A 26,352-nucleotide genomic window follows, 5' to 3' on the forward strand; every position below is an offset into this window, starting at 1 on the left:
GGAATTCCCTTCCTAACAGCACCATGGGTGTACCTACACTACATGGACTGCAGCAGTTCAAGAAGGCAGCTCACCACCACCTTCTCAAGGGCAACTAGAGATGGGCAATAAATGCTGGCCCAGCCAGCGAAGCCCACATCCTGTGAATGAATTAAAAAAACAAAATCCTCCTTTCCCTCACTGCTGACCAAAATAGATGGCCATCTTCTAAGAGGCATGACCATCTTCTGGAACAAAGTGTCCAGGCATTTCACCCCCTCCTTTATGTTGCGCAGCGTCTGCAGTTCTGCTTCCAGATCCATAATCCTGAACTGGAATTCCTCAGCTGCTTATACTTTCTGTAGATGTGTTTGTCTTGGATCGCCTTGGCGTCCAAAACACCCACATTCCACAGCTGCAACAGAACACCTGTCCTGCCATTGGTTATTTAGGTTATTTAATTTAATTACTCACTTCATTACTTTAGAATAATTCCTATGTATATTATACCTCTTTCCCCCATGCACCAAATTCCCACGTGAACCTAAATTGCTATTCACTCAGTGTCCCTCTCACTGAGGCATAGTCGCCAGTCCCCTCGTGCACCCCTTACTGACCATCTATAAGGCACAAGTGAGGAGCATGATGCAATACTCTCCACTTGCCTGGATGAATGCAGCTCCAACAACACTCAAGAAGCTCGACACCATCCAGGAAAAAGCAACCTGCTTGATTGGCACCCATCCACCATCTTCAACATTCACTCCCTCCAGCACCAACGAATAGTGGCAGCAGTGTGTATCATCTACAAGATGTACTGCAGCAACTCACCAAAGATCCTATGACAGCACCTTCCAAACCCACGATCTCGAGCATCTAAAAGGACAGGGACGGCAGCTGCATGGGAACACCATCACCTGCAAGTTCCCCTCCAAGTCACACGCCATCCTGACTTGGAAATATACACCCGTTCTTTCACTGTCACTCGGTCAAAATCCTGGAACTCCCTTTCTAACAGCAATTTGGATGTTCCTACAACACATGGACTGCAGCAGTTCAAGAAGGCAGCACACCACCACCTTATCAAGGCAACTAGGGGTGGGCATGAATGCTGGCCTAGCCAGAGATGCACACATCTCGTGAAAGAATAAAATAAAATTTAAAAAGTGCATGGATCAGTGACTACCGCTGCCACCTTTTCAAGGCGCCTGATAATGTGCCTTACAGCCAATTACTGGCCATCTGGTAGGAAGCTGGCCAGCTACCTAGAGAAAGAGTGGGCAGTGCTCTCAATTGGTGAGCAAAAGTGGGACATCTGGAGATAGAGGGGGAAGATCGTGAACTGGAAGTAGGTTACAGTCACCCATTTAATGGCACCATGGCATTTGCACCAATTTGGAGGCTGAATCTTTCTTGCAAGAGGATTTTTAAATGCACTGAGCTATTGCAGCTGTTAAGAGCTTTGTTTTAAATGTGGATGACTGTTGTGCTAGTAGTGAATCAGGACAGTTGCCAGGAAGGAAAGAATATTTGAATGCTGCTGACCCATTCTTAGTGTTGAGGAAAAGACTCAAATTCAACCCTTTAACTCCCTTTGTCTTTCTACAGATGGAGGAGAGAATGGAGCCACTATCTGCTGAGAGCCCCAGACCAAGGATGGCTCCACAGTTTGATGATGACCTCCTGCGAGTCGTCCTCTAGACTGAGTGTTAGGTGGGGGGTCCCCATGCTAGCAGGTGGGAAAGAGGAGACATCCCAACCAGACCAAAGCAGCCTGGTTGGAGGTTGCATGGTAAGCAGCTAAGGGTCGTCCAAAGAACCTGGCAGATGTCAAAGGCTTAATGATCTCTTGAGATCTGCCAGGGTGGTATGTAATCATTTTGGAGATGGACTTACCTATATGGAAGGATATGAGGGTGTGAAGTAGCTGTAATGTGGGATTGCCTAGTGTATAGTCCATGATGCAGACATGACAAGGCTCTAAAATGTTTCCTATCACATATGACTGGACTGTAATTCCCAGATTAGCTCTAAATCCCTTTTCAAAAAAAATGGCTACTATACTGGCCACTATCCAGTTCTGCACAAGACATGCACAATTATTATAGGCCTGAAAAGGACCTCTGCAACTTCCATTTGTATCTTCCTCCAGATCCTAAGATGTATCTTGTTGGGCCCTTGTGCTTTGTCTTCCAGTAGATTAAATAGTTTAAGTAAGCATTTTCTTTGCGGTAAAGAGATTTTTCTTATTTCGTTTTTAATGATTTTATCAGTGAGAATTGCATCTTGAAGACAGAGGAGAGTTATGGCATATTCCCTTAAACCACCAAGAGATTTGGATGCACTGGACTGCTAATATGGCAAATCAGAACTGTGTTCAATTGTGAATTTTCTAATTGTGCAGATTCTGGGTAACTCACTTTGGATTCATAGGACATAAAAACAAGGAGCAGGAGTAAGCCATTCAGCCCGTCAAGCCTGCTTTGCCATTCAATACGATCATGACTGATCATCCACTTGAATGCTTTTTTCCCTACACTGTCTCCATATCCCTTTACATCACTCGTATTTAGAAATCTGCCAATCTCTACTTTAAACATACTCAATGCCTGAGCTTACAAAGTCCTCTTGGGTAGAGAATTTCAAAGATTTACAACCCTCTGAGTAAAAAAAAAATCTCCTCATCTCGGTCCTAAGTGGCTTCCCCCTTAGTTTGAAATTGTGTCCCCTGGTTCTAGACTCCCCAACCAGGGGAAACATCTTACCTGCATCTACCCTGTCTATCCCTTTAAGTGTTTTGTAGGTTTTAATGAGATCACCTCTCATTCTTCGAAACTCTAGAGAATACAGGCCCAGTTTCCCCAATCTCTCCTCATAAGACAGTCTCACCATCCCAGGATCAAGTCTGGTGAACCATCGTTGCAGTCCCTCTAGGGCAATAATATCCTTCCTAAGGTAAGGGGACCAAAACTGCACACAGTACTCCAGGTGCGGTCTAACCAAAGTTCTATACAATTGAAGCAAGACATTGCTACTCTTGTACCCAAATCCTCTTGCGATAAAGGCTAACTCACCATTAGCCTTTCTAATTGCTTACTGCACCTGCATGTTTGCCTTCAGTGACTTATTGACCAGGACACCAAGATCTCTTTGTACATCTACCCTTTCTAATTTCTTACCATTTAAGAAATACTCAGCACATCTGTTCCTCCTACCAAAATGGATAACCTCACATTTTTCCACACTATATTCCATCTGCCATGTTCTTGCCCACTCACTAAGTCTGTCCAATCCTCTTGAAACCACTTTGCATCTTCCTCACAACACACATTTCCGCCTAGCTTTGTGTCATCCGTGAACTTGGAAATATTACATTTGGTTCCCACATCCAAATCATTGATATATATTGTTGCGGTAATCTGAGGTGTAATACACCTTTAAGCGACTGTGAGTAGATTGACCATGTGACTCTAAGACCCAATGGCTTTGCAGCATGGGCTACCAGGTTAATTTTAGTCTAAAGTAGGGTCTGGCTGGAGAAGTACAGATCATGTTAACACTCTGCTGTTTGTGTAAATAAATAGTATGTGCTTCATTTCATATTGGACTCTGCGTCTGCTGTACATTGTAATTGACTTGCCTGCTGACAGATAAGCGTGCAACTGTTTCATGAGCAAAGCGACTCATAGTTAAAACATAACAATTGCCGATGAGGCAAAACACTACCAGTCGACGACACCAAGGAAAGCCGCGAAAACTCAGCTGTACTGAAGTAGCACTGTCTGCAGGCTGATTGTAAGTACGTTACAATTGTAAACCCTCACTGTAGTTGAAGCCAATGTGCCACAATTTGGCCGCATTGAACCATATGATCAGACCACCGATGACTGATCACATTATATTGAACGCCTCACGTTCTTTTTTTTGGCCAACGACATATCAGGGGAGGAGAAGAGGCAGGCTATCCTCTTGTCGACATGTGGCAGTAAAACGTACGGCCTAATTCGTAGTCTATCGGCACCCAATGCCCCAGATTCCAAGAGCTTTGATGAGTTGGTGAATCTAGTGAAAGGCCATTTCCAACTGAAACACTTGGTAACAACGCAGCATTTTAAATTCAATTCAAGGTGTCGCGCCCCTGGAGAGACAGGCGCTTGCTATGTAGCAGCCTTAAAACAATTGGCAGAACACTGAGTTTGGGACGTCGATTAATGATATGTTAAGAAACGATTAGTGTATGGGATTAACAAAGATGCCATTCAAAAAAGGTTGCTATCTGAGACAAATTTGGATTTCAGCAAAGCCCTGGAGTTGGCGCTCGCAATGGAAAGTACGATCAGGGACTCAGAAGGAATCAAGGGAGCACAAAATGGTGCCATTCTTCACGTCAGGAGGGAGGCACCGGCTAGAAATAGCGTGGAATCGCAGGATCCACGGAAAGGCAGAAAACAGCTGCCATTAACAGACCAGCAAAAAGCAACAGCTTAACAGATAAAAACCACATTCATAATAGCAGAATTGGAACCAGACAGCCTACAAATGAACGACAATTTAAAAGAACTGAGTGCTTCTACTGCCATCGCAAATGCGATATTGTAAAGAAAGATTGAGGCCAAAGTTCATACAAAAAAGCAGAGGTTGTGAAATTTATATAATGGAGGAGCCAGAAGAAACAGAGTCAGATATTTACTCCCTGCACAATTTAAAAATGGGGAAAACAGAGCCAATCTACGTGACAGTAGAAATCAACAGAAAACCCCTTCGAATGGAGGTTGACACAGGCGCATCCACGACAGTCATAGGAGAACACACATTTAAGCAACTGAACAGAGGAGGCCACTCACTAAAGCTGGAAAACTCAGATACCAGACTAAAGACATATACTGGCAAAAACATACGAGTGAAAGGTATATGCAAGGTTCCAGTACAATATGGAGGCCAGTCTACTAACCTACCCCTGATAGTGGTAGCAGGGGAGGGTTCAGCTCTACTTGGTTGGAACTGGCTTAAGGAAATAAAATTGGATTGGACTGAGATTTTCCAACTCAGAATGAAAGATTAGCAAGAATTATAATAGAAACATGCCATGTATTCAGGGAAGTGCTCGGGAAGATTCAGGGACTGCAAGCTAAAATCACGTGGATCTCAGAGCAACCCTCAGATATTTGAAGGCAAGGCCAGTCCCTTATGCATTACGAGAAAAGGTGGATATTGAACTAGACAGGCTGGGAAGGTTGGGAGTCTCACAACCTGTACAATTTTCAGAATGGGCAGCGCCCATAGTTCCAGTTCTAAAGCCTGACCAGAGTGTGCGAATATGCAGGGACAACAAGTTGACCATTAACAAAGTAGCCAGACTTGATGGGCGCCCTATACTGAAAACTGATGAATTGAACTCCAAGCTGGCAGGGGGAACCACATATACGAAATTCGACATGACCCACGCTTACCAGCAAGTCAAGCTAGAAAAAGCCTCTCGAGATTTTGTGACTATCGACACACATAGGTGGTTATACCTGTATACCAGGTTACCCTTCAGAGTCTCATTGGCTTGTGTCATTTTCCAACTGACTATGGAAAATTTGCTCCAAGGTCTACCCCATGTGGTGGTTTATCTCAATGATGTCCTAGTAACAGCACCTAGTAACAGATGAAGAACACCTGGCTAACTTGGAAGAGGCATTGAAGCGTTTCTCACAAGCCGGGGTACGCTTGAAAAGGGGAAAACATATCTGCCAAGCAAAAGGAGTGATTTACCTAGGTCACAGGGTTGACTCACAGGGCCTTCACCCTGTAGAAGACAAGGTGAGAGCTATTTGTGAAGCGCCAGCCCCGAAATAGGCCACAGAACTCAAGTCCTTCTTGGGAATGGTTAACTACGGTCGTTTTCTCCCAGATTTGTCGACAGTACTGGCTCCATTATATGGGTTACTCACGAAAAACCACAGGTGGACTTGGCAAGCCCCACAACAACAAGCTTTTATGGCAGTAAAGCAGTTGCTACATTCATCGGTCCTGCTGGTATATTTTGACCCAAAGAAACAATTGATTTTAACATATGATGCATCCCCTTATGGAGCAGGGGCAGTACTCTCCGACTGGATGACTGATGGCTCTGAATTGGCTATGTTTCAAGAACACTCAGTGAGGCAGAATGAAGATACTCACAAATAGAAAAAGAAGGCTTATCCATCGTATTTGGCATTAAGAAATTCCATCAATACATCCATGGCTGCCACTTCACCATAGTATCGGACCACAAGCCACTACCAGGCTTGTTTGGTGAAGATAAGGCAATACCCCCAATTGCCTTGGCACGCATACAAAGATGGGCGCTCATTCTAGCTGCTTACGAATATACTTTTATCCACTGGCCGGGAAGCCAGATTACCAATGCTGACGCGCTGAGCCGATTACCCCTGATGGACGGGTAATTTGTGGATGCATTTGATGTGGTCTACATAGATTTTGGCAAGGCTTTTGTTAAGGTCCCTCATGGAAGACTAGTCAAGAAAGTAAGAGCCCATGGGATCAGGTCCGCTCTCAACCTTCGCTGCTCCAAGGAAAACAACCCCAGCCTATCTAATCTTTCCTCATAGCTCAGACCCTCCAGCCCAGGCAGCATCCTGGTAAATCTCCTTTGCACCCTCTCCAGTGCAATCACATCCTTCCTATAATGTGGTGACCAGAACTGCACACAGTACTCCAGTTGTGGCCTAACCAGCGTTTTATACAGTTCCAGCATAACCTCCCTGCCCTTGTATTCTATGTCTCGGCTAATAAAGGAAAGCATCCCATATGCCTTCTTAACCACCTTATCTACCTGCCCTGCTATCTTCAGGCATCTGTGCATATGCACACCAAGGTCCCTCTGATTTTCAGTACTTTCCAGGGTCCTACCATTCATTGTGTAATTGCTTGCCTTGTTAGCCCTCCCCAAGTGCATTACCTCACACTTTTCCGGGTTGAGTTCCATTTGCCACTGCTCTGCCCACCTGACCAGGCCATTGATATCTTCCTGCAGTTTACAGCTATCCTCCTCATTATTTACCACCCTACCAATTTTCGTGTCTTCTGCGAACTTCTTGATCATACCCTCTACATTTAAGTCAAATCATTTATGTACACCACAAACAGCAAGGGCCCCAGCACTGAGCCCTGTGGAACCCCACTGGAAACAGAGTTCCAGTCACAGAAACATCCCTCTACCATTACCCTCTGCTTCCTGCCTCAGCCAATTTTGGATCCAGGAAGCCCAGAGAAATGAACACAATTACCATAGTCATGAAAGAAACTTCATTGTAGGGAAGCTGTTTTCGCGAAGAACTTTGGAGATGGGCCCAAATGGCTATCAAGTGAAGTCAGTGCAGTGACAGGATCCCTGTCCTACCATATATCGGTTGAAGATCAGATAATCAGAAGACATATAGATCACCTCAGGAAACAGATCCACAGGGTGCACCAAGCATTCCCGCTGGAGTTGACAGCACAGGTAGAAGGAACTCCTCTTGCTTTGGAAGTACCTGCAGAAACCGTTGAGCCTGAGAGTTGAAGAGGCAAACTTGCAGGTTCCTACTGGGGACCCTAGTGGACAGATAACTCCTGTGAGGGAGCCTCAGATAAACTATCTGAAGTTATAGGACTACGACGGTTGACACGTTCCTCCTGAGAGACTAAATTTGTAAATAGTTCATTTTTGTAAATAGTTAATATATTGTAAAATGTACTTTCAAGTAAAGGGGAAGGGATGTGGTAATCTGAGGTGTAACACACCTTTAAGAGACTGTGAACAGATTGACCACATGACTGGAGGACCCAATGGCTGTGTAGCATGGGCTACCAGGTTAATGCTAGTCTAGAATAGGGTCTGGCTAGAGAAGCACACATCATGTTAATGCTCTGTTGTTTGTGTGAATAAATAGTATGTGCTTCATTTCATATTGGTCTCTGCGTCTGTGGCATATTGTAATTGATTCGCCTGCCGACAGATAAGTATGCAACTGGTTCGCGAGCAAAGCGACCCATAGTTAAAACATAACAATTGTGAACAGCTGGGGCCCAGGTACTGATCCTTGCGGTACTCCACTAGTCACAGCCTGCCAACGCGAGAATGACCTGTTTATTCCTACTATCTGTTTTCTGCCTGTTAGCCAATCCTTAATCCATGCCAGTATAATACGGCCTATCCCATGTGCTTTCATTTTGCTAACCAACCTCCTGTGGGGGACTTCAAAAGCCTTCTGAAAATCCAAGTAAACTATGTCCACCGACTTCCCTTTATCAATTCTGTTAGTTACATCCTCAAAAAACTCCAACAGTTTCATTAATATGATTTCCCATTCATAAATCCATGTTGACTACACCCAATCAGATCATTATTATCTAAGTGTCCATTTATCAATCCTTTTGAATAGATTCTAGCATTTTCCCCACTACTGATGTAAGTCTAACAGGTCTGTAGTTCCCCGTTTTCTCTCTACCTCCCTTCTTACATAGTGGGGTGACATTTGCTACCTTTCAATCTGTAGAACCATCTGTAGAATTTTGGAAGATGATCACCAATACATCCAGTATTAGCATAGCTACCTCTTTCAACACTCTGAGATGTAGAATATCAGGTCCCAGGGACTTATCAACCTCAGTCCCATTAATTTCTGCAAATATAACCTTATTACTAACACTAATTTCCTTCAATTCCTTATTCTTCCTAGTCCCTTGGATCTCTAATTCTGGGATATTTCCTGTATCTTCCTCAGTGAAGACAGACACAGTAATCATTTAGCTTCTCTGCCATTTCTCTACTCCCAATTATAAACTCTCCTGACTCTGCCTGTAATGGACCCACATTTGTCTTAGTCAAACATTTCCTTCTTATGTACCTATGGAAGCTTTGACAGTCCGTTTTAATGTTTTTTGCTAGTTTCTATTCATATTCTATTCTCCCTTCAAAGATAATTTCTATCCCACATTAAAACAAAAGCAAAATACTGAAGATGCTGCCATTTAATACAAAGACAGATAATGCTGGATATATTCTGCAGGTGAGACAGTATCTGTGGGGAGAGAAACAGACTTAATGGCCCTTAAATCAATGCAAAGGTGTTTTGGGAGTGAAGTGGGAGGCATTCGATAACAGGTAGGACGCTCAAAAGGAATTTCAGCATGTCTGTCTGTGGCATTTCAATGCAGCTACCGCATTATTATTTACTTCCAGGTTTGGCATAGTTCGTGCACCAGTGGATGTTATGAGGATCTGCATGACGCGAACTCCACTCCAGTATTTAAAGGACCATATAACAATGGAAGTCGGTTTGGAGTTGGAAGCAAAAGAATAACATGACAGTGGATTCAGTATACCTAAAGGCTGCTTCAATGACACCTCCCATGATGTACTGCTGGGGGCTGGGCGAAGCTAGAGAGAAATATTCTTCCCCAGCGATTGGAGGAAGAAACCTGCTGCTGCCACAAAAAAAAAAGATGTGCCGGAGGTGGCGAGGATGTTAGCATCAGCAGCATTGTGCCACACTCTTGGATACAGTGTAGGATGCACTTTAATTATCTAACCAAGTCAAGAAAGGTGAGTACAGTTGCACATTCACCTACATTGTGCACTTCACTCCACTTCTGCACTCTACCTTGTCAAACCTACTCCATTGCATTGTTCATCACACTCATTTACCTTGCAACTGCACCCATCCTTCTCTTTCCTTGCACTTCTTCAAGTCCTGATCTATCCTTCCATCACCATTACTCAACCTTATCTTATACAATTTCACACCTCTTCCTGATAGTCATCTTCATCAAATGCACTATTTCCAGCATATGAACTCATTCCATTACAGTATCTGTTCTTTCCCCTGTTGCAGAAGAGAATGCAGAACACTAAGGACATGGAGAGAACCAGAGGTGGTCCTCCACAGATCTCACAGCCAACAACTGAAGAGGAGGAAGTGCTCAATAACAGTGGCATTTTGTCATCCCTGGTCTTTGGAAATAGGATACTCCCAGCTATCTGGTAACACAATTAAATATCAGCTGCCTACATGTTTGATCAATTTCATAATAATAACTTGTAATACCTTGCCATAACTAATTCATGTATTTTCTTTCTGCCAGAAACTTCACACATGAAGCAAGAATCATAGACCTCGCGGATAATCGGTCCTCAAAGGAGATGATTTGTTCTAATGGCGCATCATCTCAGGACTCATGTTTACCATGCATGACTCAAATACTAATATCTGAGGTGACAGATCTGGAGGTGTCCTTTAGTACACACTGGCTAGGATCTCTAGAATAGTTATGATGTATTTCACTCTGTGCACTGGGCAATGTCAATTCATGTCTTCCTATTCATTATCAAACAAGTTAAAAAGCAACTTGCCACCCTTCAACCAAGAATAAACAGGATGGAAAAGAGATGTCAAAATTATAAAATTCATCTGATTGAACAGAAACTTCATAGCATAACATTTTCTCATATACACATGCACACACCCTTGGGCAACTTTAAAACTTTACTCTTCCTTTTCCTACCTCTGCTATCAGGAGCAACCCCATTGACTTCAGCAGAGGTAGACAGAGGCTGCTCATGTCCCTGCACTGAGATTCTCTTGGCTGACAACCTTTGCCCTTTGGAGGCCATGAGGGCGCAGCAAAGACTGCAGGTGCAGTCACAGCCATAGGGACATGGGGCAGCATGTCAAGTACTGACTGAGGGGAGGAGCTGTGTTAGAGAAGTGCAAGCACTTTGAGTGGAGTTCTCCATTCCATGTCTCCTTTGGCATCATCCCTCTCATGACCCATCTGCAATTCACTGCTACCACTGTGCTGGAGAGTACTTTTGTGCAGATCAGTGGGGCACTGTAAATCCAAAGCTAAGGTGTCTGTCATTTAGAGTGTGATTGGATGTTGTCATGGCATTCATTGCCTTCTCTGATGTTCTGCTGAACTGGCCGCTGTGTCCATGGAAGAACACATCATGCCAATGCCTTGCGACATCAAAGCATTCATGTTCGAGGTTGATGTCTTGATCTTCTTTGCAATTGGAGTCAGTGTACTTGGAAATCCTGTCAGTAAGTGATTATCCTTTTCATCAACAGTCCCCAGAGTATGTCACCTGTGTCCAGCTGGATGGAGCTTGGAGAATTCTGCATCCTCTAATATTGACTAACCACAGCTGTCCCTACCACCACCATCTGATCCTCCCCACTTGTGAAGAATGAGGCACTAGCTGGAAACCCAAATTATCTGTCTTAGCAGGTCTGAGGAAGAGTCATATGGACTTAAAACGTTAACTCTCTTTTTTTCTCTTCACAGATGCTGTTAGACCTGCTGAGTTTTGCCAGTATTTTCTGTTTTTGTTTCAGATTTCCAGTATTTGCAGTATTTTGCTTTTATCTGTCTTACTGTTCCCAAAGAAGCATCTCATTCGGGAGATCCAGGCAGGCACCCTTCAGGCACCTCCAAATCTGTCTAGGCAACTGAAATGGACGTTCAGCATATCAACTGCTTGTCTGATCAAACATCAGGCATTCACTGTAGTGTTGTGGGTCTTCATTGGTCAGGTTTCTAATGGGTTTCATCAGCCAAGTCTGAAGTCGGTATCTCTTACCTCCTCTCAGCCACACATCATGACAGCTCCCCAGGAATCTCAAGTACACCTACATTACTATCTTTTTATGGTTGCATACTAACTATACATTGATGGACCGGAAGTCCTTGTGGTTCACAAATGCTCCTGGTTGATCTCAGGGTGCACAGATTGCCATGTGTTTACAGTCAATGAAGCCCTGCATCTGTGGGAAGCCAGTCAGAGATGCAAATATGAGTGCAGGCTCATTTTGACTAGCGTCATTGCAGACAAAACTGACATAATTGCCAGTTTTGGCAAACAACCCTGTCTTTATGCACATGTGGACTGCCGATGGGAGATCCTGGATATATCTCTGGCACAGCGGTGGAATGATCCAGAGGGAAAACTGTTGAGGATGATGGTCACTTTGACAGCCACTGGTAACGTGTGACTAAAAGCGAGCATGTCTTCTTTCAGGAGGCTGCAGCTGGCTTCCAGCTCTTGATGTGACAACCCTGAGCCTCCTGAAGCACTATTGTTCTGACATGTCAAGGGAACTCAGCCTGTCTGTGCACCCTGTGTTGCCAGTAGCAGGTCTGTCAATAGCAGGCTGTTGCTGCTGCTGGTTCCTTCTCTAATGTCCAGTTGCAGATTTCTGAACAGCAGGTTGCTACTGTTGGTTGTATTGTTCCTCATCAGAGGTCCAGTCTAAAGCTGCCAAGGTGTCACCTGTCCTTATGTGATTCAGAAAATCTCCACAGTGTAGAAAGTAAACTCTCAGCAAAAGTACTATAAACAAGCTCTTTCCCATCAGTAGGTAAGAAATGAGCTGTGAGTATTGAGTATTTACTGCAGTATTTCCATGAGGATTAATCAGACCCCTCAATTGCTGTTCACCTTATTTCCAAAGCTGAGTTTCAGGAAGCCTAGGAAAACCATGCTTCAGATGTTAAATTTCAAACTATGTTGAAAATGGTTCCAATGCAACAATTACCATGTGTTAATAGGACAGTTGCCTCTCCAGAGGATGTTGCGTGCAACCAGTCTTTTCTGCTCAATTTAAACATCGAAGTTGGCAGGTTGGAGCCAGTTTTCCAATGCATACACATTTTTTCCTGATTTTAACACCCCCCTCCATCCACATACAAACCCACCTATTAGTCCAGGTTAAAATTCCCCTCAGCATTTCAGGTTGATGACTTTCAGCAGTTATGTGAATGGTGGTGGACAATTAAACAACTCACTGGAGAAGGAAGCTCCACAAATATCCCCATCCTCAATGATGGAGGAGCCAGCATGTCAGTGCAAAAGGTAAGGCCAAAGTGTTTGCAACAATCTTCAGCCAGAAGTGCCGAGAGGATGATCCATCTTGGCCTTCTACAGATGTTCCCAGCATCTTTGAAGTCTTCAGCCAATTCGATTCACTCCACGTGATATCAAGAAACAGCTGAAGGCACTGGATACTGCAAAGGCTAAGGGCCCTGACAATATTCCGGCAATAGAACTAAAGACTTCTGCTTCAGAACTTTCTGTGGCCCTAGCCAAGCTGTTCCAGTGCAGCTACAACACTAGCATCTGACTGGCAATGTGAAAAATTGCCCAGGTATGTCCTATTTACAAAATGCTGCACTAATCCAACCCGACCAATTACCTCCCCATCAGTCTACTCTCGATCATCAGTAAGCTGATGGAAGGGGTCATCAACAGTGCTATCAAGCGGCACTTGCATGGCAATAACGTGCTCACTGATGCTCAGTTTGGTTCTGCCTTGGGCACTCAACTCCTGACCTCATCACAGCCTTGGTTCAAACATGGACAAAAGAGCTGAACTCCAAAGGTGAGGCAATAGTGAATGCCCTTGGCATCTAGGCAGCATTTGACTGAGTGTGGCATCAAGGAGCCCTAAAAAAACTGGAGTCAATGGGGATCAGGGGAAAACTCTCCACTGATTGGGGTCATACCTAGCACAAAGGAAGATGGTTGTGGTTGTTGGAGGTCAGTCATCTCAGCTCCAGAAGATCACTGCAGGAATTCCTCAGGGTAGTGTCCTAGGCCCAACCATCTTCAGCTGCTTCATCAATGACTTTCCTTCCATAAGGTCAGAAGTAGGGATGTTTCCTGATGATTGCACAATGTTCAGCACCATTCATGACTCATCAGACACTGAAGCAGTCCGTGTCCAAATGCAGCAAGACCTGGACAAGATCCAGGCTTGGGCTGACAAGTGGCAAGTAACATTTGCGCACACAAGTGTCAGGCAATGACCAGCTCCCAACAAGAGAGAATCTAACCATTGCCCCTTGACATTCAGTGGCATTAACATCGCTGAATCCCCCACTATCAACATCCTGGAGGTTACCATTGATCAGAAACTGAACTGGACTAGCCATATAAATACTGTGGCTGCAAGACCAGGCCAGAGGCTAGGAATCCAGCGTCGAGTAACTCACCTTCTGACTCCCCAGAACATGTCCGCCATCTACAAGGCACAAGTCAGGAATCTGATGGAATACTCTCCACTTGCCTGGATGAGTGCAGCTACAACAATACTCAAGAAGCTTGACACCATTCAGGATGAAGCAGCCCACTTGATTGGCACCCCTTCCACAAACATTCACTCCCTCCACCACTGACGCACAATAGCAGCAGTGTGTACCACCTACAAGATGCACTGCAGAAACTAACCTAGGCTCCTTAGGCAGAACCTTCCAAACCAAATACGTTACCATCTAGAAGGACAAGGACAGCAGATAGATGGGAACACCACCGCCTGGAAGTTCCACTCCAAGCCACTCACCATCCTGACTTGGAAATATATTGCTGTTCCTTCACTGTCACTGGGTCAAAATCCTGGAACTCCCTTCCTAACAGTACTATAGGTGTACCTATGCCATAGGGACTGCAATGATTCAAGAAGGCAGCTCACCACCACCTTCTCAATGTCAATTATGGATGGGCAATAAACGCTGGCCTAGCCAGCGACTCCCGCATCCCGTAAATGAATAAAAAAAACTAATAATACTGCTGTTAACAGTTTGCACACAGTATGATTTGAGGTCTGCTCCTCATTTCTAGTTATGGCTTTCTTCATCTGTATTAAAACAATCCTACATTTTTGTTAGATAGCAGGTGACCTCATAAAGGGAGATGCCTATCAATAAATTTTCAAAAGAGTTAGTTATAAGTTTACTCTGATCATGTCTGTTTAATTAAAAGGGAAAACATTTGAGTGCTAATGTCATTAACAGTGCCTTGAATTAAGGTGTTCTGCATCTAGCTTCAAGAGAATTGAGGTAAAATTCAGTAGCAATACAAATGAAAGACCAGAGATGTTAAATTTGCTGTGTTTTCTATGATTCTGCAAGAACCATGTTTGGTAACTTAGCCACCTCTTCTTTTGGAACTCAGCAGTTCTTCCACCCAGTAATTAAGTGTTGCGATTAGCACTAGCTGTTTAAATAAAAATATATTTAAAAAAATTAAAGTGGGCAGGATTAAACAATGGTACATTTGAATTTTGAAAGAGCCTTTGATGGTAAATCTTTAATCTGCCTTTATGAGAAATATACGCAGTTGGAGCCTGTTTATGGATCTTGCGTTAAAAGAAAAGGTTACACAATACTTCTTTTGTTGAATGGATAGCACACATACTAAACATATAAATTTCTCAAGTTCAACTTATCTAAACATATGTGCTGTTCTCACCAAATGTCATGCCCATGCCAAATTATTATAATCAATGAGATGGACATTTGCACATTTAGAAAAGTACTCATTTGCAGGTGCTATAAAGATTGGCCGAGTAGTGGATAGTGTAGAGGATAGCCATAATCTCCAAAACGATATAGATGGGTTGGTGGAGTGGGCGGTAAAGTGGCAGTTGGATTTTAACATAGAGAAGTGTGAGGTCATATATTTAGTGAGGTCAAACAGTTACAGGCATTACACAATAAATGGGAATATACTAAGAGGGGTAGATGAAGTGAGAGATCTTGGCGTACAAGTACACAGGTCTCTGAAGGCAGCAGTTCAAGTAGACAAGGTTGTAAAGAAGGCATATGGAATGCTCTCCTTCATTGGCAGAGGTATAGAATATAAAAGTAAAGATATAATGTTGGAATTGTATAAAACACTGGTGAGGCCACAACTGGAGTATTGTGTGCAGTTCTGGTCACCACATTACAGGAAGGACATAATAGCTCTGGAGAGAATGCAGAGGAGGTTCACAAGAATGTTGCCAGGGTTAGAAAAGTGTAGCTACGAGGAGAGATTGGATAGGTTGAGGTTATTTTCCTTAGAACAAAGAAGGCTGAGAGGTGACTTGATTGAGGTGTACAAAATTATGAGGGGAATAGATAGAGTGGACAGGATAAAATTGTTTCCCTTGGTGGAGAATTCTAGAACCTGGAGACATAGATTCAAGATAAGTGACAGAAGGTTTAGGGGGGACATGAGGAAGAACTTTTTTACGCAGAGGGGAGTGGGTGTCTGGAATTCGCTGCCCAAGTTGGTGGTAGAGGCAGAAACTCTAAACTCTTTTAAAAAGTACTTGGGTCTGCACCTTAAGTGCTGTAAGCTGCAGGGCTATGGGCCGGGTGCAGGAAGGTGGGATTAGAAAGAGCACCTGGGTGTCCTTGGGCTGGCATGGACAATATGGGCCGAATGATCTCCTTCTGTGCTGTAAGTTTTCTATGGTTCTAATTGACTAAATTTAAGCTTGGGGTAAACCATTTTCAAAGTATGCTACTTTATCAGAAAAATCAGTTAGTCATTTTCTGAATGGTTTAGGCTGGTACTGGTGAATTTAAAATGACAGTAAACCACAGAATTTAATTACAATTTCTGTGTAGGATATTTTTTAACAACTGGCATAGTATTGATGCAGAAATTGATGGAGAAAATAAAGGCAAATTAATGGTGTTCATCATTATTTGTTTGCAAAAATCCAGTAATTTCTTGCAAAGAGGAGATACGTCATGGGTTCCAATTGTACACAAATTGTTGAATATTAGCTTCAACATTGCAATCTCCCCATGAACCTCTCTACTGAAATTTACTGCATACTATGAAATTATTGGATATGCACCATGAATGCAAACTAATGTTACCACTATGATTAGGGCTGACGATTCATGTCGTAAAGATCCTGTTGGTCTATGATTCCTACGAACATACGAACAAGAAGCAGAAGTAGGCCATTCAGCCCCTCAAGCCTACATGAAACTCAGCCTTGAATATTCAGAAAGGAAACAAATCCAGGTTTCCAGCAGATAGTGAATTGTTCCTAGACCTGTTTTAAACATGTTTTAATCAGTCTTGATTGTACTTTTGTGTCAGTTTTGCTACCCACCCTCCTGCTAATGTCAGATGACAATTATTTTCAGGATGTAAAGTTGTTTGACACTCAGAAACACGAATAAAGTAGATTTCCTTCAGAAAATAATTTTGGGATTCAATATATGTGTAAGAATATTTGCACATTTCACACATGTACCCTACTACTCATTCATTATTTACTTGTCAAGCCAAAACAATTCTCAAACACGAATGGATTACAACGTCTTCTTCTTCTGCTTGTTCTGTTAAAAATAACATGTTTTTCTTTGTTTCCCCTCTCTTAAGCCACTCTATTTCTTTCCTTCTCTTTATTTCTCTCTCAGTATTTAATTTGACTTGAATTAATGCTATTTTCTTGTCTATTCTATTTCTTTCCCCATCCTTAAATTTCATTGTTTGAGGAGATTAAAGAATCACATTATTGTCACAGAGCAGAGGAAGCTATTTGGTCCATGTCAGGGTTGGCTTTCCATAGAACCAAGTTACCTAGTGCCACTCCCCCGCCTCTCCCCATAGCGCTGCATATTCTTTCTTTTTCCTTGTTCGTATGTTTTCAAATAACAATCCAATTCTTCTTGAATGCCTCTATTGATTCACCACACTCTCAGGCAGTGCATTCCAGATCCTAACCATTTGTTGTGTGAAAAGGTTTTTCGTCATGTCGTCATTGCTTCTTTTGCCAATTTAAAAAAAATATTTACTTATTAACAGGATGGGGGCTTCGGTGGCTGGGCAGCATTTATTGCCGATCCCATGTTGCCCTTGAGAAGGTGGTGATGAGCTGCCTTCTTGAACCGCTGCAGTCCATGTGGAGCAGGTACACCCACAGTGCTGTTAGGAAGGGAGTTCCAGGATTTTGACCCAACGACAGTGAAGGAATGGTGATATATTTCCATGTCAAGATGGTAAGTCACTTGGAGGGGAACTTCCAGGCGGTGGTGTTCCCATCTATCTGCTGTCCCTGTCCTTCTAGGTGGTAGTGGTCGTGGGTTTGGAAGGTGCTGTCGAAGGAGCCTTGCTGAATTTCTGCAGTGCATCTTGTTGATGGTATACACTGCTGCTACTGTGTGTCAGTGGTGGAGGAGTGGATGTTTGTGGATGTGGTGATAATCAAGCGGACTTCTTCGACCTGGGCGGTATCAAGCTTCCTAAGTGTTGTGGGAGCTGCACTCATCCAGGCAAGTGGAGTGTATTCCTGACTTGTACCTTATAGATGGTGGACAGGTTTGGGGAGTTTTCTGTGTTTTCTATGATTCTGCAAGAACCATGTATGGTGACTTAGCCACCTCATGTTTTGCAACTCAGCAGCTCTTCCACCCAGTAATTAAGTGTTGCGATTAGCACTAGCTGTTTAAATAAAAATATATTTAAAAAAATTAAAGTGGGCAGGATTAAACAATGGTACATTTGAATTTTGAAAGAGCCTTTGATGGTAAATCTTTAATCTGCCTTTATGAGAAATATACACAGTTGGAGCCTGTTTATGGATCTTGCATTAAAAGAAATGGTTACACAATACTTCTTTTGTTGAATGGATAACACACATACTAAACATATAAATTTCTCAAGTTCAACTTATCTAAACATATGTGCTGTTCTCACCAAATGTCATGCCCATGCCAAATTATTATAATCAATGAGATGGACATTTGCACATTTAGAACTGTACTCATAAAATTTGATGTAAGTTACGTGCATCAAAAGAAGAAAAACAAGGTTCTGATAGGCTGTGTTAACTAAAATAGTGATACTTTCTTAAAATTAGATCCTAATGAATCTTTACATCAAATTTGCATACTTGATCTTCAATAATATTTTTGGGTGTAAAACAGTAAGTATGTACTTCTACATAAAAACAAATTAAGTTTGCAGAAACAATGGATTCAATTGATGAAATTTAAGCTTGGGGTAAAGCATTTTCAAAGTACTCTACTTTATCAGAAAAATTAGTTAGTTAGTTTCTGAATGGTTTAGGCTGGTATTGGTGAATTTAAAATGACAATAAACCACAGAATTTAATTACAATTTCTGTGCAAGATATTTTTTAACAACTGGCATAGTATTGATGCAGAAATTGATGGAAAAATAATGGCAAATTAATGGTGTTCATCATTATTTGTTTGTAAAAATCAAGTAATTTCTTGCAAAGAGGGGATACGTCATGGGTTCCAATTATATACAAATTGCTGAATGTTAGCTTCAACATTGCAATCTCCCCATGAACCTCTCCATTGAAATTTACTACATACTATGATATTGTTGAATATGCATCATAAGTGCGAACTAATGTTACCACTATGATTAGGGCTGATGGTTCATGTCGTAAGGATCCTGTTGGTCTATGATTCCTATGAGCATACGAGCAAGAAGCAGGAGTAGGCCATTCAGCCCCTCAAGCCTACATGAAACTCAGCCCTGAATCTTCAGAAAGGAAACAAATCCAGGTGAGGAGTTGTAATCCAGCAGATAGTGAATTGTTCCTAGCCCTGTTTCAAACATTTTAAAATCTGTCTTGATAGTACTTTTGTGTCAGTTTTGCTACCCACCCTCCTGCTAATGTCAAATGGCAATTATTTTCAGGATGCAAAGTTGTTTGACACTGAGAAACACGAATAAAATAGATTTCCTACAGATAAAAATTTTGGGATTCAATATATGTGTAAGAATATTTGCACATTTCACACATGTACCCTACTACTCATTCATTATTTACTTGCCAAGCCAATATAATTCTCAAGCACGAATGGATTACAAGGTCTTCTTCCTCTGCTTGTTCTGTTAAAAATAACATGTTTTTCTTTGTTTCTCCTCCCTCAAGTCACTCTATTTCTTTCCTTCTCTTTATTTCTCTCAGTATTTAATTTGACTTGAATTAACCCTATTTTCTTGTCCACTCTATTTCTTTCCCCATCCTTAAATTTCATTGTTTGAGGAGATTACAGAATCACAGCATTGTTACAGAGCAGAGGAAGCTAATTGGTCCATCGTGTCAGGGCTGGCTTTCCATAGAACCATAGAAAAGTTACAGCACAGAAGGAGGCCATTTGGCCTATCTTGTCAATGCCAGCCCAAGGACACTCAGGTGCCCTTTCTAATCCCACCTTCCTGCACCTGGCCCATAGCCCTGCAGCTTACAGCACTTAAGGTGCAGATCCAAGTACTTTTTAAAAGAGTTCAGAGTTTCTGCCTCTACCACCAACTTGGGCAGCGAATTCCAGACACCCACTACCCTCTGCATAAAAAAGTTCTTCCTCATGTCCCCGCTACACCTTCTGCCACTTATCTTGAATCTATGTCCCCTGGTTCTAGAATTCTCCACCAAGGGAAACAATTTTATCCGGTCCACTCATCTATTCCCCTCATAATTTTGTACACCTCAATCAAGTCACCTCTCAGCCTTCTTTGTTCTAAGGAAAATAACCCCAACCTATCATACCCTACATATCCCTGTACCGTTCCCATCAACAATAGGTATACCGTTTTGGATACTGTTGGTGGGGACGACCTACCAGGGACAAGTTGTAGTGGTCGCGTCTCTGGCACCGAGGCTGGACCCTCAGCTCAGAAAGGAGGGAGGGAAAAGAGGAGAGCAGTAGTGATAGGGGATTCGATAGTTAGGGAGACAGATAGGAGGTTCTGTGGGAGGGATCGAGAATCCCGGATGGTCTGTTGCCTCCCTGGTGCCAGGGTCCACGATATCTCGGATCGAGTTCTCAGTATTCTCAGGAGGGAGGGTGAGCAGCCAGATGTCGTGGTCCATGTAGGGACCAATGACGTGGATAGGAAGGAGGAGGAGGGTTTAGGGAGTTAGGTGCAAAGTTGAAGGACAGGACCTCCAGGGTTACGATCTCAGGAGTACTACCCGTGCCACGTGCTAGTGAGGCTAGAAATAGGAGGATAATGCAGCTAAATACGTGGCTAAGGAGATGGTGCAGGAGGGAGGGCTTCATGTTTCTTGACAATTGGGCTCTGTTCCAGGGAAGGTGGGACCTGTTCCGACAGGACGGTTTGCACCTGAACTGGAGGGGAACTAACATCCTTGTGGGTAGGTTTGCTAGTGCTGCTCCGGGGCGTTTAAACTAGATTTGCAGGGGGAGGGGAACCAGAGTGTTAGAGCAGATAGTGAGGTGGAGGAGGATAAAGGTCAAGCGAGGAATGCATGTATAGACAGAAATCATGGGTCCGTACGTGATAGAAATGTTCTCAGGTGCATCTATTTCAATGCAAGGAATATTGTCGGAAAGGCAGATGAGCTTAGGGCGTGGATTGGCACGTGGGATTACGACATTATTGCTATTAGTGAGACTTGGTTGCAGGTGGGGCAGGACTGGCAGCTCAATGTTCCGGGGTTCCGTTGTTTCAGACGTGATAGAGGGGGAGGGATGAAAGGGGGAGGAGTGGCATTACTAGTCAGGGAAAATATCACAGCTGTGCGTAAGCAGGACAGCCCGGAGGGCTCGTCTACAGAGGCCATATGGGTGGAGCTGAGGAATGAGAAAGGTGTGACCACACTAATAGGGTTGTATTATAGACCGCCCAATAGTCAGAGAGAATTGGAGGAGCAAATCTGTAGAGAGATAGCAGACCGATGTAAGAAACGGAAAGTTGTGATAGTAGGAGATTTTAACTTTCCACATATTGACTGGGACTCCCATACTGTAAAAAGGCTGGATGGCTTGGAGTTTGTCAAATGTGTTCAGGAAAGTTTTCTAAATCAATATATAGAGGTACCAATGAGAGAGGATGCAATACTTGATCTCCTATTAGGGAACCGGACAGGTCAGGTGACAGAAGTATGTGTAGGCGAACATTTTGGGTCCAGTGACCACAATGTCATTAGTTTTAAGCTAATTATGGATAAGGATAGGTCTGGTCCTCAAGTTGAGATTCTAAATTGGAGAAAGGCCAATTTTGTGGAAATGAGAAAGGATCTAGGAAGAGTGGATTGGCATAAGTTGTTTTCTGGCAAGGATGTGTTCAGTAAGTGGAAGACATTCAAAGGCGAAATTTTGAGAGTGCAGAGTTTGCATGTTCCTGTCAGGATTAAAGGCAAAGTTAACAGGCATAGGGGAACCTTGGTTTTCAAGGGATATTGGCGATCTGGTTAAGAAGGTGTATAGCAGGTATAGGCAACAAGAAGCAAATGAGGTACTTGTAGAGTATAGAAAATTTAAGAAAATACTAAAAAAGGAAATCAGGAAGGCAAAAAGAAAACATGAGGTTGCTTTGGCAGATAATGTGAAGGTAAACTCGAAGGGTTTCTACAAGTATATTAAGAGTAAAAGGATAGTAAGGGACACAATTGGTCCCCTTGAAGATTAGAGTGGCCATCTATGTGTGGAGCCTCACAAGATGGGGGAGATCTTAAACAGTTTTTTTGCATCAGTATTTACTCAGGAAACTGGCATAGTGTATAAGGAAGGAAGGCAAACAAGCAGTAGTTTCATGGAACATATAGAGATTAAAGAGGAGGAGGTGCTTGCTGCATTACAGCGAATAAAGGTAGATAAATCCCCCGGGCCTGACATGATATTCCCTCGGACCTTGAGGGAAACTAGTGTAGAAATTGCAGGGGCCCTGGCAGAAATATTTAAAATGTCCTTAGCCACGGATGAGGTGCCGGAGGATTGGAGGGTAGCTCATGTTGTTCCGTTGTTTAAAAAAGGCTCCAAAAGTAAACCAGGTAATTACAGGCCAGTGAGCCTGACGTCAGTAGTAGGTAAATTATTGGAAGGTGTTCTGAGAGATCGGATATATAATTATTTGGACAGCCAAGGGCTGATTAAGGATAGTCAGCACGGCTTTGTGCGTGGTAGGTCGTGTTTAACGAACCTTGTAGAGTTTTTCAAGGAGGTTACCAAGAAAGTAGATGAAGGAAAGGCTGTGGATGTTGTCTACATGGACTTTAGTAAGGCCTTTGACAAGGTCCCATATGGGAGGTTAGTTCAGAAGGTTCAGACACTTGGTATCCATGGAGAGGTTGTAAACTGGATTCGAAATTGGCTGTGTAGGAGAAGACAGAGAGTGGTAGTGGATGATTGCTTCTCAGACTGGAGGTCTGTGACTAGTGGTGTGCCTCAGGGATCAGTACTGGGACCATTGTTGTTTGTTGTCTATATCAATGATTTGGATGATAATGTGGTGAATTGGATCAGCAAGTTGTGTACAGCGAGGAAAGCTTTCAAAGCTTGCAGAGAGATCTGGACCAACTGGAAAAATGGGCCAGAAAATGGCAGATGGAATTTAATGCGGAAAAGTGTGAGGTGTTACATTTTGGAAGGTCAAACCAAGGTAGGACATACACAGTAAATGGTAGGGCACTGAGGAGTGCGGAGGAACAAAGGGATCTGGGAGTTTAGATACATTATTCCCTGAAAGTGGCGTCACAGGTAGACAAGGTTGTAAAGAAAGTTTTTGGCATACTGGCCTTCATAAATCAAAGTATTGAGTATAGGAGTATGGTGAGGTTGTATAAGACATTGGTGAGGCCAACTTTGGAGTATTGTGTGCAGTTCTGGTCGCCTAACTTCAGGAAGGATATCAGTAAGATTGAGAGAGTGCAGAGAAGATTTACTAGGATGTTGCCGGGTCTTAAGGAGTTGAGTTACAGGGAAAGATTAAACAGGTTAGGACTTTATTCCTTGGAGCGTCGAAGAATGAGGGGAGATTTGATAGAAGTTTACAAAATTGTGAGGGGTATAGACAGAGTAAATGCGAGTAGGCTCTTTCCACTTAGATTAGGAGAAATAAACACGAGAGGATATGGCTTTAGGGTGAAAGGGGAAAGGTTTAGGGGGAACATTAGGGGGAACTTCTTCACTCAGAGATTGGTGAGAGTGTGGAATGAGCTACCATTTGACGTGGTAAATGCGGGCTCACTCTTAAGTTTTAAGAATAAATTAGATAGATACATGGATGGGAGAGGTCTGGAGGGTTATGGACTAGGTGCAGGTCAATGGGACTAGCGGAATAATATTTCGGCACAGTCTAGAAGGGCCAAATAGCCTGTTTTCTGTGCTGTAGTGTTCTATGGTTCTATTGTTCTATCCAATCTCTCCTCGTAGCTACACTTTTCTAACCCTGGCAACATTCTTGTAAACCTCCTCTGCACTCTCTCCAGAACTATTACGTCCTTCCTGTAATGTGGTGACCAGAACTGCACACAATACTTCACTTGTGGCCTCACCAGTGTTTTATACAATTCCAACATTATATCCTTACTTTTATATTCTATACCTCTGCCAATGAAGGAGAGCATTCCATATGCCTTCTTTACAACCTTGTCTACTTGAACTGCTGCCTTCAGGGACCTGTGCACTTGTACGTCAAGATCTCTCACTTCATCTACCCCTCTTAGTATATTCCCATTTATTGTGTAATCCCTGTAACTGTTTGACCTCCCTAAATGTATGACCTCACATTTCTCTAAGTTAAAATCCATCTGCCACTTTACCGCCCACTCCACCAGCCCATCTATATCGTTTTGGAGATTATGGCTATCCTTTACACTATCCACTACTCGGCCAATCTTTGTGTCATCTGTAAATTTCCCAATCATGCCCCCCACGTTCATGTCCAAATCGTTAATATATAACACAAACAGCAAGGGTCCCAACACCGAGCCCTGTGGAACACCATTTGAGACAACTTTCTATTTGCAAAGGTATCCATTGACCATTACCCTTTGTTTCCTGTTACAAAGCCAACCTTTTATCCAGTTTGCCACATTACCCTGAATCCCATGGGCTTTTACTTTCCTGACCAATCTGCCATGTGGGACCTTGTCAAATGCCTTGCCAAAATCCATGTACACAACATCCACTACACTACCTTCATCAACCCTTCTTGTCACTTCCTCAAAGAATTCAATCAAATTTGTGAAGCAAGACCTTCCTTTAACAAATCCATGCTGACCATCCTTCACTAGTCTATGCCTTTCCACATGACAGTTAATCCTATCTCTCAGGATTGATTCTACTAATTTGCTCACCACCGATGTAAGATTAACTGGCCTATAATTGTTTGGCATTTCCTTTGATCCCTTTTTAAACAATGGAACAAGTTTGCATTTCTCTAGTCCTCCGGTACCTCCCCTGTAGCTAGTGAAGATTGGAAAATCATCCTCAGAGCATCTGCTATCTCCTCCCTGACTTTCTTCAGCAGCCACGGAAAGAATCCATCTGGCCCTGGTGACTTATCAACTTTCAAGGATTTCAACCCTTTGAGTACTTCCTCTCTCTTTATGACTATCCCATCCAATATCTCGCACTGTTCCTTCTGGACTACTAAATCTACATCCTCCCTTTCCTTTGTAAACACAGACCAAATATTCATTCAAATCCCTTCCCACAGCCTCTGCATCTACACACAAGTTTCCATCTTCATCTCTGACAGGTCCCACTTTTTCCTTAACTAACCTTTTAGCTTTAATGTTTTGGTAACACCTTCGGGTTATCATTAACTTTACTTGCTAATCTTTTTTCCTGTCCTCTCTTTGATTTCCTTATTTCCTTTTTTACTTCGTCCCTGCACTTCCTATATTCGTCTAGGCTATCTACAGTGGACTAATTTACCTAGTGCCGCACCCCCACCTCTCCCCATAGCGCTGCACATTCTTTCTTTTTCCTTGTTCGTATGTTTTCAAATAACAATCCAATTCTTCTTGAATGCCTCTATTGATCCACCATGCTCTCAGGCAGTGCATTCCAGATCCTAACCACTTGCTGTGTGAAAAGGATTTTCCTCATGTTGTCATTGCTTCTTTTGCCAATTTAAAAAAAATATTTATTCATTAACAGGATGGGGGCTTCGCTGGTTGGGCCAGCATTTATTGCCCATCCCTAGTTACCCTTGAGAAGGTGGTGGTGAGCTGCCTTCTTGAACCACTGCAGTCCATGTGGGGTAGCTACACCCACAGTGCTGTTAGGAAGGGAGTTCCAGGATTTTGACCCAGCGACAGTGAAGGAACGGTGATATATTTCCAAGTCAGGATGGTAAGTGACTTGGAGGGGAACTTCCAGGTGGTGGTGTTCCCATCTATTTGCTGTCCTTGTCCTTCTAGGTGGTAGTGATCGTGGGTTTGGAAGGTGCTGTCGAAGGAGCCTTGCTGAATTTCTGCAGTGCATCTTGTAGATGGTATACACTGCTGCTACTATGCGCCAGTGGTGAAGAAGTGAATGTTTGTGGATGTGGTGATAATCAAGCGGGCTGCTTTGACGTGGGCGGTGTCAAGCTTCTTAAGTGTTGTGGGAGCTGCACTCATCCAGGAAAATGGGGAGTATTCCATCACACTTCTGACTTGTGCATTACAGATGGTGGACAGGCTTTGGGGAGTCAGGAGGGGAGTTACTCATCAAACCATTCCTAGCCTCTGACCTGCTCTTGTAACCACAGTATTTATATGGCTAGTCCAGTTCAGTTTCTGGTCAATTGTAACCCCAAGGATGTTGATAGTGGGGGAT

The 26,352-nt window shown here is 43.1% G+C and overlaps 1 protein-coding gene across 1 annotated transcript in view; it reads right to left on the reverse strand.

The window, feature by feature from the left end:
* ptf1a (pancreas associated transcription factor 1a) overlaps window positions 1-26,352 on the reverse strand; it is a 122,053-nt gene that overhangs the window by 94,846 nt on the left and 855 nt on the right.

The sequence above is a fragment of the Cetorhinus maximus genome, chromosome 3 (genome assembly GCF_964194155.1).
Source record: "Cetorhinus maximus chromosome 3, sCetMax3.hap1.1, whole genome shotgun sequence".
Taxonomy (NCBI): Eukaryota; Metazoa; Chordata; class Chondrichthyes; order Lamniformes; family Cetorhinidae; genus Cetorhinus; species Cetorhinus maximus.